Source organism: Myotis brandtii, unplaced genomic scaffold (genome assembly GCF_000412655.1).
Source record: "Myotis brandtii unplaced genomic scaffold, ASM41265v1 scaffold240, whole genome shotgun sequence".
Lineage (NCBI taxonomy): Eukaryota > Metazoa > Chordata > Mammalia > Chiroptera > Vespertilionidae > Myotis > Myotis brandtii.
In genome coordinates, this window is record NW_005359064.1 from 2778458 (window position 1) to 2791048 (window position 12591).

Genomic DNA, 12591 nt, shown 5'->3' on the forward strand with positions numbered 1-12591 from the left:
AGTAGGGGCACGGGAGGCAAACAATCAACCAATGTGTCTCTCTCAGGATGATCTCTAAAAAAAAATTAAACTAAATCTAAGAAAAAGTAATCTCTTCCATTTCTGAATGCACATAATATTTTGTTTTTATCACTCTTATGCCATGACTACATATGGCCTTGTAGTATTTCAAAGTGTAAGCAGGTCACTTCCTTGACTAGACTGTAAGGCCCTTAAGAATAGAGATTTTTCATCGTTGTCTCTTTGGGAAACTAGTATAAAGGAATGAACTATTGCCCTTGAAAACAGAAGGTTAATTAATTAATTTAATTAAACTAAATCTAAGAAAAAGTAATCTCTTCCATTTCTGAATGCACATAATATTTTGTTTTTATCACTCTTATGCCATGACTACATAAGGCCTTGTAGTATTTCAAAGTGTAAGCAGGTTACTTCCTCGACTAGACTGTAAGGCCCTTAAGAATAGAGATTTGTCATCGTTGTCTCTTTGGGAAACTAGTATAAAGGAATGAACTATTGTCCTTGAAAACAGAAGGTTGGAGAAAAGCTCTCATATCTGACTAGTGGTGTATATGTTCAAAAGCTTTCACCGAACAGATTATTCTGAAATACTCAATCCGGCTAACACAATGACATGGCTACAACAATATTAACAAGGAATGACATGGAAGTGTCTGTTGGAAAAATAATATTTGGGTAATAATTTCCACTTCAGCATCCAGGAACAGGCAAGAAATAAGAGAGCCTCTTGAATTATTAACATTTTCTGTCACAAGGAAGTTACACTCCAGGGAGCTTATCTTGGAAGAAAAAAAGTGTGTGAAGTTCAATCTAAGCCTTAAACTACAAATGAAGTCAGTGCAAATTCTACTTCACATAAGAGGCTCTATGCGGCTTTGGTCAGCTTTCAGGGAGCGGAGAGACATTTATTAATCTTATATATTACACACACAAAAAATGGAAAAATGACGCTTTCCAATGTCCTTCTTTAGCAAACATTGAGCCTCACAGCAGGACCCCTAAGTGGCAGCAGCCAGAAGAGAAAATCAAAATGTTAATCCCAGTAGAGCTGCTATAAGCAAGTCCATGAGTACCCAGAGCCTCAAATTTCCTTCACAAAAAAAGGAATTAGCCAGGTGTGATTTTTTTCAGGTGACTAGAGGCTAGATCAATCCCAAGTGCTACAGGGGCACATGGGATGAGTTGCAAGGACTTCAGAGACCTCCCAGAGCCATCCTGGGGCCACTTCTCTGCTGGCGGAACCAAGTTCCCAGCCTGGACATTGCTCACCACGGCATGAGCTAGGAGTGGGGTTTAAAAGTCTATACGGGGGGAGAGGGCTGCTGAAGATGAATTTCTCCAAGCAGAGGAAGGACTGGAGTGGGAGCGCTGAGAGCAAACGCTTTCCCTTGGACAACTTTAAAGCAAATACCCGCTTCAGGACCTCAGGCATTATTTTTTTGTCCTTTTCTCCTTCAGCTAAAAATGGGAAGGAACCTCTCAAAACCAACCTTAAACCATCTGGAGGAATCACACAGTGGCCAACAAGCAAGGAACATCCTACCACTTCATCACCACTTCATCAGGAAGAACCAGCCTAGTAAATCCAATTAAAACTTCATATTAATAGCATAATTAGGAGGTCAAGGGAGGGAAAATATAGATCACAACGATTATCTTCCTTATGAATGTACACTGTTTTGGAGTTGTTTTGTGTTTTTAAGTTAATTAGGCCTTTCCTTGGCACAAATAAATCCTGAAGAGCAAAAAATTCTATTTTTCTTTTCTCAGGAAAAAAAAAACACTAATGTTGATGTTTTTCTCAGTATCACCTGGAATAAAATATTTAAAAAAAACAACAAAAAAAAAACAAAAAAACTTAATATTAACAGCATAATTAGGAGGTCAAGGGAGGGAAAATATAGATCACAACAATTATCTTCCTTATGAATGTACACTGTTTTGGAGTTGTTTTGTGTTTTTAAGTTGATTAGGCCTTTCCTTGGCACAAATAAATCCTGAAGAGCAAAAAATTCTATTTTTCTTTTCTAATGTTGATGTTTTTCTCAGTATCACCTGGAACCTATTAAGTTTTGCAGCAGACTACCTAGAAATTCAACCTGGAAACTAAAGGAAAGCACACTCCAGTCTTCTTTGTTTTCCTCACATATACTCCCTGAGGCCCCAAAACTCCTCTCCCCAAGGCTTCATCCAGACTGCAATAATGGGGGGATTTCAAAGGAAAAGAGCAGGATTTGATACTAGCATCTGTGTTAAACATACACACTAGGAGGAGGGAATGTCAAGACACACTTCAGGTTGGACTGAACCAACCTGAAGCTTCCTGTGAATCAGAGGTGACACTGTCACAGAAATTAGCTTAGTGACCATGACCTCCTTTACCCTGTAGAACCCACTCAGGTTTAGCCCAGCAACCCACTCCACCTACCAACCCACACAGTTCACAACTTGAGGGCCCAAACCTCCGTCACTCTGCTTCCCATCAGCTGGCACAAGGACAGTCTTCTCACTTAGGCAAGAGTGGGTTTGTTCATTTTTACAGATGAAAACTATATAGCAGAATGACTTGCATGTTTTAACTTTATTTCATGTCCAGCTACTCTAAAAACTGACTTATTATGTTTTATTACAAGACAGAAATACTTTTACTTAATTTAGTAGATAGGACCAACATTTCTCTTGGAACGAGAACTATATTGGGGTGTTTTCTGTAATAAGTTTTATGGGTATAATGAGAGGTCTCGGGGCATCCAGGTAAGGGCACAAATGTGTGTGAAGGTGAAGCCACTCAGATGTGTGAGTCCTGCAGGACATGGTGTGGCCTCTTCCTGAGACAGGGAGCGTTCATGGAAGGCTTGGTGCAAATGCCTGAAGGAGCTGCACTTTACATCCAACTTGACAAGAGGCAGAACCAAAGCGGGACACAGATGTAGGAAGAACCAAGGCAGGAAGAGTTAAAGGATTTGCAGAAGTCATCCTCAGAGGGCTCTGAGCTCTCACAGGCTGTGCAGCTGGGGGTCAGGGGACAGAAAAGCTCTAGATGACAGCCACTATATATGTGTTTGATACCAAAGCAACAAATCTAGGTAGTTCATTTTGATTAAAAAAGTCAATCAATTCAATTAGGAGAAAGGAGAGGTAGGAAGGGGATATTAGATGGAATGCATTTTTCTCTTTATACTCCTTTGTTGAATCAATCACATTTTATAGAGCATATGCCAGGAGTTAGGGAAAATAACTTGCTAGCACTGTTCAGGTTACAAAGCCTGTGTCTCATTTAATACAGGCCACGGTCCTGGGAAGTACAACTGGCCATCACTCCCTTTTCAGAGGGGACACAACAGCACAAGGATTAGGACGTAAAGCCAGAACTCAACCCTTGTATTCTGGACATTTTCTTCCTTCCCACTGGCTGCCCATCACCATGGAGACCCAACCACAGCTTCCTCTCTCCTCCTCCCTCCAGCTCCAAAACACATAGTTGGCTTGGACTTGGGTCCCCATGTGACTTAATTTCTTACCCTGAGCACTTTTACCCTACTTTTGTTAACTATTTTCTCTGACAAGAATTCCATTCTAATGATCGGAGATGGTGGAAACTTCACTACATATCACGCCACCCACAAATTTTAGCTTCTCAATTCTGATTTTCAAGAAATCAGGTTTGAGTTGGAATGGAATGAAACTCTGCTCCCAGCATCATCTATCTAGAATACAAATGTGATCAACTCCTCCTTTGCCTTCAACCAACTGTGGAAGGATAAAAGTAATAACAATTATTAGTCATATACATATTGCATCACCTATTAGTTGTCCTTATTTAGAAATGCTACAGTATCCAGCTCTTCGATTTGTCAGCTCCATCTTTCTCCCTTAGAATGAGGCTGCCACAAAAGCAGTTGCTAAGTGAATAAGTGGATCATAGCATGGACACATGAATATATTTTTTCATCTTTACAAAGCCCCGCAAGGAACTGTCATGTTTACTTTAAAGATGAACATGAAAGTCTAAAAGGATAAATATTTTGCCCTAAGTAATGTCAGTAGCTGGGAGATAATAGGACAAGAATCAAAGCTGAATCAGTCTTTGAATTTCAGACTCCTTCCGCTTCCTTACACTGACTCTCATCCACAACATTCCAGGCCCCTTAAAATCTGGACAACCTATCTCACCAGCCTCAGGCCTCATCACGCCACAGACTCCAAACAGTCACCCACTTGATCAAAATACTCCAAAATCTTTCATTTCTCTTTTCCTTTTGATGTGCTGTCCAATTTCTTGAAATTCCCCTCCTCTTCCTTCCTTTCAAGTGTATCTGGAAAAATCCAGCTCCAAGCCCATTTGCTGAGTAAGTAAGTGTCTTCTCCCCAGCCTCCCACATGCTCACCCCAGCATAAGGGGGTTCTTACTACACACAGGTTTTGTTTTTAAAACTGTTTATTGGTCATAAACTATGAGCCAGTACTCCTATCTTGATAAATTATGAAATGACTCTCCTACCCTTCCTTCTTCCTGAGTCCCCTCCTTCCATCTCTATTAAGGCTGCAATTTCCTAGACATTAATGGAAGGCTAAATATGGAACAGCAGATAACACTGTAAAAATATGGCAAAATTTTTATAAGCTTACTTGAGTTCTAATGCTTGCTGGCGCACGCGCGCACACGCACAAACACACTCATACTGCTTAGGGAAGGAATGAAGGAAAAAAGAAAAGAAGAGGAGGCGGGAGGGAAGGCGTACCGCCCATAATCAAAACCTTGATGGTATATATAGTGACCGGAAGCCTTGTGAATTTACCCAGGACAAAGACTGTAAATCATCCCCTTTGCATTCCAGCTTCTAGTACAGTGTCCTGGTATGGCGTGAGTGACCAACAAATGTATGCTGTATTGAACTGGGTTGGCATTGCATACAAGCAGAGTATATTTATTATTCATATAGACTATGAAGATTGATAATAAGTCAACAGTGGAAAATATTATTAGTTGCCATAAAAATTAAATTAATGTGAGGCTGACATTTAAAAACATAATCTTGTTTACTCTAGTGATATGAAAAATTCAACATGGAAGTCTTAACAGGTTAATCAGACTGATACTTAAGTGGGAAGAATAAACCGGTGGAAAACTTACCTAAACAATAAGAACCAATTTACAAATTTGTCTGTAACTCTTGAAGAGAAAGTGATAGATAGGAAAAACACTGTTATTATGTAGTGATAATGGATCTTTGCTTCTTCAGCCAAACTTTCTTATAATAAAAAATGAGGCAAATAAATAATTCAAGTGTTTTTTAATGAGGAGAGGTGACAAAACTGAAAATGTCATATGCAAGAAAAACAAGATTTTTAATTCAAAACTATACCTTAAACTCCAAGATTTTTTTCAGGGAATGAAGTAAAGTTTTGTATGTTTTGGGTACATGAGTGGCCAATTCTGCCTGTGGCATGGCAGGAAATTGGCCAAATCCACCTTCAGGGCCATCTTCAGCCCTGAGCACACGGTCAGAGTTTGGATTACATTAGCACAGGGCCCATCTGCCCTTTGTGCAGGCAGAATCCTGGGTGCACAAGTACCCCTTCTCCCAAGCAATACACTTGGTCTGTATTCATTTTTGTCTAAATATATTTATCTGACTCTAGATAATGAAACTTCTTTTTCTTTACAAATAAATAAGAACACAGTGCTGATGCTGAAAGAGTTTATAACCTGGGTGTACAGTGAGAAGAAACCAGCTCTAGGCTATGGTGCTTCCTATGAACGCTGAGAATATTATCTCCTTACGTTGTTTATGGGTCGCTTCACATCCCCTAGTCACACTATGCTCACCTTCTCTTCCTCTCTCTTTCCACAACTTTTCATCAAGAGTGCATAAAGCTGCCCAGTTGGCATGGATCAGTGGTTCAGTGTCGACCTAAGAACCAAAAGGTCACGGTTCAATTACTAGTTGAGGCACAACTGGCCTCATGTCAGAATCTTCTGGAAAGTCCCATCCACACCCACAGGATCTAAATCCACAAGAGTAGCACCTTGACAACAACATTTTCCCAAAGCATTTCACCAGGTCATTTGGATGGGCATAATAGTTGATAACCACCCCTGCAAGCTCTCAGAGTTTAACTCATCTTCATTCATTTTGACAAAAGAATGCTTAACAGAATACATTGAGGACCTACCCAGTAAGATTTAAAACCTATTGTTGAATTGAGCTGAAACACAATGTGTCATTGAGCATTTTCAGCAGAAAAGATAACTGAGTTCAGTAATTCATTCACTTCACCAAGAAATCATCCAAAGCAGTGATGACTGGTACCTCCGTCCTGAGTTACTGACAGCCTTTATAACATCCCAAGGTGCCTTCCCATCCCAGGACTCTGAGAATAATGAGAAAAGGGTGTATGTGCAGTAATTTGATTGCCCAAACTCTTGAATTTTGTCTCCAAGAGACAAGCTTGTGTCACTGAAATTCAGTTAAAAGATGGGAGCTGGAGGTGCGGGGAGGGGTGGGGAGGGAGCAGCAGTCCTCTTCTGAAGAATAATAACCCCAACTCATGTTTTGGAACATTAACTGTGTGCCACACCTTGTCAAGTCCCTATAAACTTCATCCCCAACTTTCTATTTGACACGTGTTTATTGACCTGATAGTACAAGAATGGGGACAGGTGGAGGGTACATCTCCTCAATCTATCTGATCAACGAATGCTTTCCAAAGGTCCTCACAGGAGGAAAAAGATGTTCCTTTCCTGGGCTATAGGGCTGGGGAGGTGAGCCATGCTCCAAACACACATCTCCCCCAGCTCTGTCCTACCTCCACTGCACCCACTATTTAGGCTCTGGTAAAAATCTAGACCATTTTAAGTCCCATGAAGAAAACCTATTGACCTCATGAACTATGTGTGGTCTTAAAGGGATCATAAAATCATGACAAAATATGTCAAAATGTCCCCATGCCTCTTCTCATTATAGGGAAGGGAGTGCACAAGAGTTTAATTTGAAATTCTAAAATGTGCCTTGAGGTACTAAGCAGCCAGGCAGAGCCCCTGTGAGTAGAGAGGATGGGAAGGCAAAGCAAAAACCTATCGGCCCTGATGCCGAGATTCTGTTGGCTTGTGCCTCTTGTTCAGCTCAGCTTGCCAAGATTTTTCTTTCTATTGATTCTCCATTACAGAGCATCTGCAATGGTGCCCTTTTCCTGGAACAGGCTGCAGAAGTCCCCTCTGACCTTTGATAAGCTGGCCGCCAAATTTGGGCTACCAGATTAAATGGCCAGGAAGTAAGGAGAGAGAGGGAGGAAGGGAGAAACACAAACTGCTATGTAAAAAAAACCAACGTGAAACATAAGTATTTATATTTGGCTTTAAGCTTGGAAATGAAAGTGAATGTGCGACCACTCAATGTGGGATGCACCAAATCTGACCGTCTAATGGCTTTACAATACCCACTGCCTAGACTGACCAAAGACGACGGAAACCTATTTTGGACCTGAAGGGGTGGGGGTGCTGGGGGACAGGGAGAGGGCAAGGAAGTCAATTACTTCTAGGCAAACTGCCAAATAAGCTTAAAGTATAAATACAAGGCAAAAAATAGATGCACAGCCATTTTATCTTTCCAATCAGAGTTTCACAACCACATCCCCTACTTCCTTTAAAAAAAAAAGTCTGTGCAGGGCACAGTCCTCTTTAAAAGACAGGGCCATACATTTGCATAAGGAAGACCAATTTGTCAAGAGAGCCACCAATATAGGCTTCACAGATCACTATGTTAACATACATGAAATGCCATCTCTCTAGCCTCTGTTTGAATTAACTAAGAAGTAGTCCCTAATAAATTTATAGGTATAGAGGATAAATATGACAAGAATGACAGGTTTTGAGCTCTGGCATAGACAAGGGATGTTTATATTGAAGAGTTATTTCATGACAAAAATGATTTAACTAACAAGTCATTTAGCAACAACTCATTCAGCATGAATCCTTCTGGCTCTGTTATCTCATCTATAACATTAGGAATAAGAAGGCTACCTGTTTCACGAGTGAAAGAGAGGGGTTAAAAAGATAAAAGCATACCTAGGCACGGCTGGCCTGCCATAAGTGCTACAAAAGTGTTCGCTTTTGTTCACATGGCTGTTACTGGAAATCTCCTCCAAGCACTGGGATAAAAATGTGTTAATGCCCAATCCTTGACCCGGCTCTCAGCATCAGAGTTAGTAAACGCACACCAGCACCCAAAGACAGAGCACCAGCTCAAGAGCACAATGCACGTGTTTCCTGTCAAAGCCACCACCCAGACTCAATACAGGAGCCCTGCTTCCACGTCAACAACATCCTGAAGCTGACCACGTCCTGCCACCCACTCAGTAATGGGCGGACCGGTGGCTTTCCCAGGCTGTTCGTGAGGCACAGCCAGAATTCCAACAAAGGACCCTTGGGAGAGGGTGGCTGATGTGGTCTTTGTTGCAGGCTTATCACTCAGGTGACTAAAAAGGCAGCGTTCAGATTGTCTGGAACCTTGACTCTAGAAAGAGATTTGAGGATGGAGATTCATAGAGCATATTCTGGTCCAAGGTAAAAACTCATCATCTCAAGCTGTATTTACTACAGCAAAGAACTGGAAATAACCATAGGGAAATGGTTTAAAATATTCAGAAAAATCTATATTATGGAATACTGTTCATCCATTTGAAATTGTGTTGATGATAAATATTTACTAATGGATTGTAAAATAATTACTAGTATAGCAAATCACAAAAAAATTGTATAGCATATGATTTAATTTTATTAATGTATCATGGGACCTGATATCTAAATATTCATTTGATGAAAGTTTGGGGAAGGGGAAATAAAAATAACAATGGTCATCACTCAGTAGTAAAATTACAATTGATTTGTAGTCTGTATTTACCGATTTTAGTGTGTTTTTATGTCTTCTGGAATTAACATAGACTACTTGTCTAACCAGGAAAATTAATTATTAATATTACAGTTATTTTTTAATACTCATGAAAAAGCCTGGACATGTTTTTTTTCACAACCAAGAATAAACTTTGCCCTAACCGGTTTGGATCAGTGGATAGAGCATCGGCCTACGGACTGAAGGGTCCCAGGTTCGATTCCGGTCAAGGGCATGTACCTTGATTGCAGGCACATCCCCATTAGGGGGTGTGTAGGAGGCAGCTGATCGATGCTTCTCTCTCATCGATGTTTCTAATTCTCTATCCCTCTCCCTTCCTCTCTGTAAAAAATAAAATATATATTTTTTTAAAAAAATAATAAACTTAACTGGGCAGAGCAACCTGGATTCAACTTTGGAGCTTGAAGAAATTGGAACACATGGGATTATATAAAAGCAGGAAAGAGATTCATAAGTGAGGTTCAGTCCTTGCCCTTCAGTCACTAAGCCTATACAGTTAGGGTTGGAACTGAGAAAATTGTGGTGCATGGAGCTCCTACCCCCACCTTTCCAACCTACCCACATACCTGTCCTTCAAGCAAGTGGCAGCTGTCACATTTCTTCTTGCCTTTCCCTGTTAAAACCTGTTCTCAGAAACATTGTCCTAATCTGTGTCGAAGGTGTACATTAAAACCACACCATTCTCACTGACCCTGAGGCCTGAGAGCCCAAGAGCTTACAATACGGACTGTGTTTGAGGTCAGGGCCATTTGGTTTCCAGAAGATTTTCAAACTCAAGAATGATTTCTTTAAACATTCTAATTTCAGTAGCTTTATTTACCAGTGATACAGATAAGGAATCATAAAGGTAACTAGAGGAAAACAGTATCCTTTCCCTCTGGTCTTTGGTGACTTGTTACTTCCAGAAACACTGTGTCCCCTGAGCAAAGCGGGGCCACCACTTGGGGCGATTGTCCCACCCCTCCCCCACTAAAGCTGGTTCCCACCAAACCCCCACGCCAAACACTGTTGATCCCATATGAAGATCTTGACACAATCCTAAAAGCACTTCATTTTACTGTATACAGTTTCATGAACAAACAATAACTAAGTGTGTTTTCATTTGAAGACTTCAGAGAAATTCACCAAGAAGAAAACAGATCTGTTCTGATGATGTAATCAGATGATTATGGTCAACTTCAGTTTGGGGCACCAGATATTCTCTTCGATAAAATTCTCCCTTTACTGATTCTGGGTAGATGCCAAAAAAAAAAAATGGATTTCTCATAGTATCATATCTATTCAGTCAATATCTTAAACTACCTTAAAGATAACTTAAAATTTTTTATCTTTAACATTACCGGGCTAAATAAAAGGTTTCTCTCTGACTATAAGTACCATGAAGGTAAATAATATATCATTTTGTTTACCCCCCTACACTCAATACCTGGCACAAAGCCTACTGAACTGTAAACACCCATGTAAATGGGTATTAAGTGACGGAATGTTAAATGAACAGCAATATAAGTCTAGTGGATTCGATGGCTAATAGAATACCACTTTTCCACCTTAATAATTTGGTAAGTTCTTTTGTGTTCAACCTTTCACGTGCATATAATAGTTAACCCTCCCAAACCACTGGGGTACCCATTTATTAAATTTTTACAATTGAAAAAAATCTGTGGTGACATGACTTTCCTAAAGTCACAGAAAATAGCGTTCACAGGATTCAAACCCAAGCTTTTGATTCCAAATTGATGACTTTTCTACTATTTCACAGCTGCCTCCATGGGCAAAGAAACTTCATTCTCTGAAAGACCTAGAGCCAAAATTCAGGAGACCTGGACAGTTGTCAGTGCCCGGAGGTAACAGCAACATTCCAGCAACACTCCAAGATCAATTCATTTCCGCTGATGCTCAGAAGCCCTGCCATTCATTCATTCACCTTCTGAGAACAGACACCCCAGTCCTTCCTGCCCAACTCCAGCTGTTCCTTTGCTTCTCCTCATAAAGTAAAGGCATTCGTTCCCACTTTCTCTCTACAGAATCTAAACAGGAAAGAAAAACAGGAGCTGGATGAAGAGACCATTATTCTACATAAATTATAAAATATCTTTAAACATTGCCTGGGATCATCTTCCAGTTCTCATAAAAACGTCTCTTCTTTGTAAACATTAGTCTGCAAATTTAGAAGCACTTAATAAGACGTCACGTGAAGCACCGCAGGGAGGGCTCGACTGAAAACTGTCTCAGGGGCTCCATCAGCTCCTCCGGGGGCTCTGACAACCATCCCCTGGAAGGGAGTCCCAGGCCCAACCAGTGTAAACGGCTGTACGGCCTCACACTTAGCGGTGCTGGGGGACCTGCTCTGGTCCCCACCCACTGCCCATGCTCACCCCTCCACAGAGGGACCTCCGTCCATGTCAAGGAGACACTGGCTGTGCGCTTCTGAGAGGGAGAGAGACTCTAAAGTCTAAGTGGAAAAGGCCGCTGACTGTGGAAACTCATGGAAGAGTAGCCATGCCTATTCCCTCCGTAGATCACAAATAAAGTATAAACCTAAGTCAGCCCTGGGAGCTGAAGTCTAGACATTGGCCTCCTTCCATTTTCTCCTGGGTCCAATGAGAAAAAATAAAATTCTCCTTCCTTGCCATGAAGGGAGAGGCTAGCTACTTGCAAACAAAAAATGCCCTAACTCCGTGTTTTGGAATCGCAGCGTGTTTGAACGAGGTGACTTTCATTTTAAAAGTGAGGAAATTTAAAAGAAATAATAATAAAAAATAAAAGTGAGGAAATTGATAGTCAGCGAGGCAGAGTGACTTGCCCCAGGTCAGAACTAAATTAGAACCCAGATCAGCACCAACTCCGCAAGCCCGCTTATGCACCCACCCCACACCTTTGTTCCTCCTCCATTTAAAATGAATTCAACATGTGGTCAAAGATACTTCTGAACAAAGCTGAAAGCATAACTCAGATAACACTTGTGAAAATCATCTTATTCATACCAAGTGAGAATCAAATAGAAGTGGGAAAGAAACAAGCATATCTTGCTGTGTGGTTAACAAAAGTCAATAACCTCAACATGAACCCCCCTTCATATAATCCCTGAATCCTAAATCAGGATGTCAACCCATTTGGAAGATTTGGTCTAAACAGTCCAAAACCCCCTGACGCAGATTAAGGGAGAGATAGAGATGAATCGGTCTCCTTTTCCCTTTACTGGTCCCCATGACTTCCAAAAATAATACTCAGGCCCATCTGTTCAGTAAGGCCTTTAGTTTATTTGTAGTTAGTTGAAGGAGAAGACTATAAATTAAACTCAGATGCCGTGAGGGAGGAACGTCAATCCTTCCAAATTCAACATTGAAAAGCCTTTCTTGTTTTCGTGCCGAATCAAAGACCACGGGGGCAATAGAGCTTTGACCCAGCATCCCCCCTCAACTCCCAGGATGAAAGGCCAGGAAAAGGGGGACTTGTCTGGAAAGCATTCACACTCTCTAAGCCAGCAAGCCAACCTGGGCTCCTTGTGTTGATGCCACGGTACCTGGGCGGCGGCAGATCTCCTGAGAAGTGGTTCAGTGTCTGAGGCACCACCAGCCTCCTGCCCGGGCCTGGTGTGTGGCCGAGGTGACGCAGCCACAAGAGAGGGACCACGGCGCCCTTTGTCCATCCAAACCTG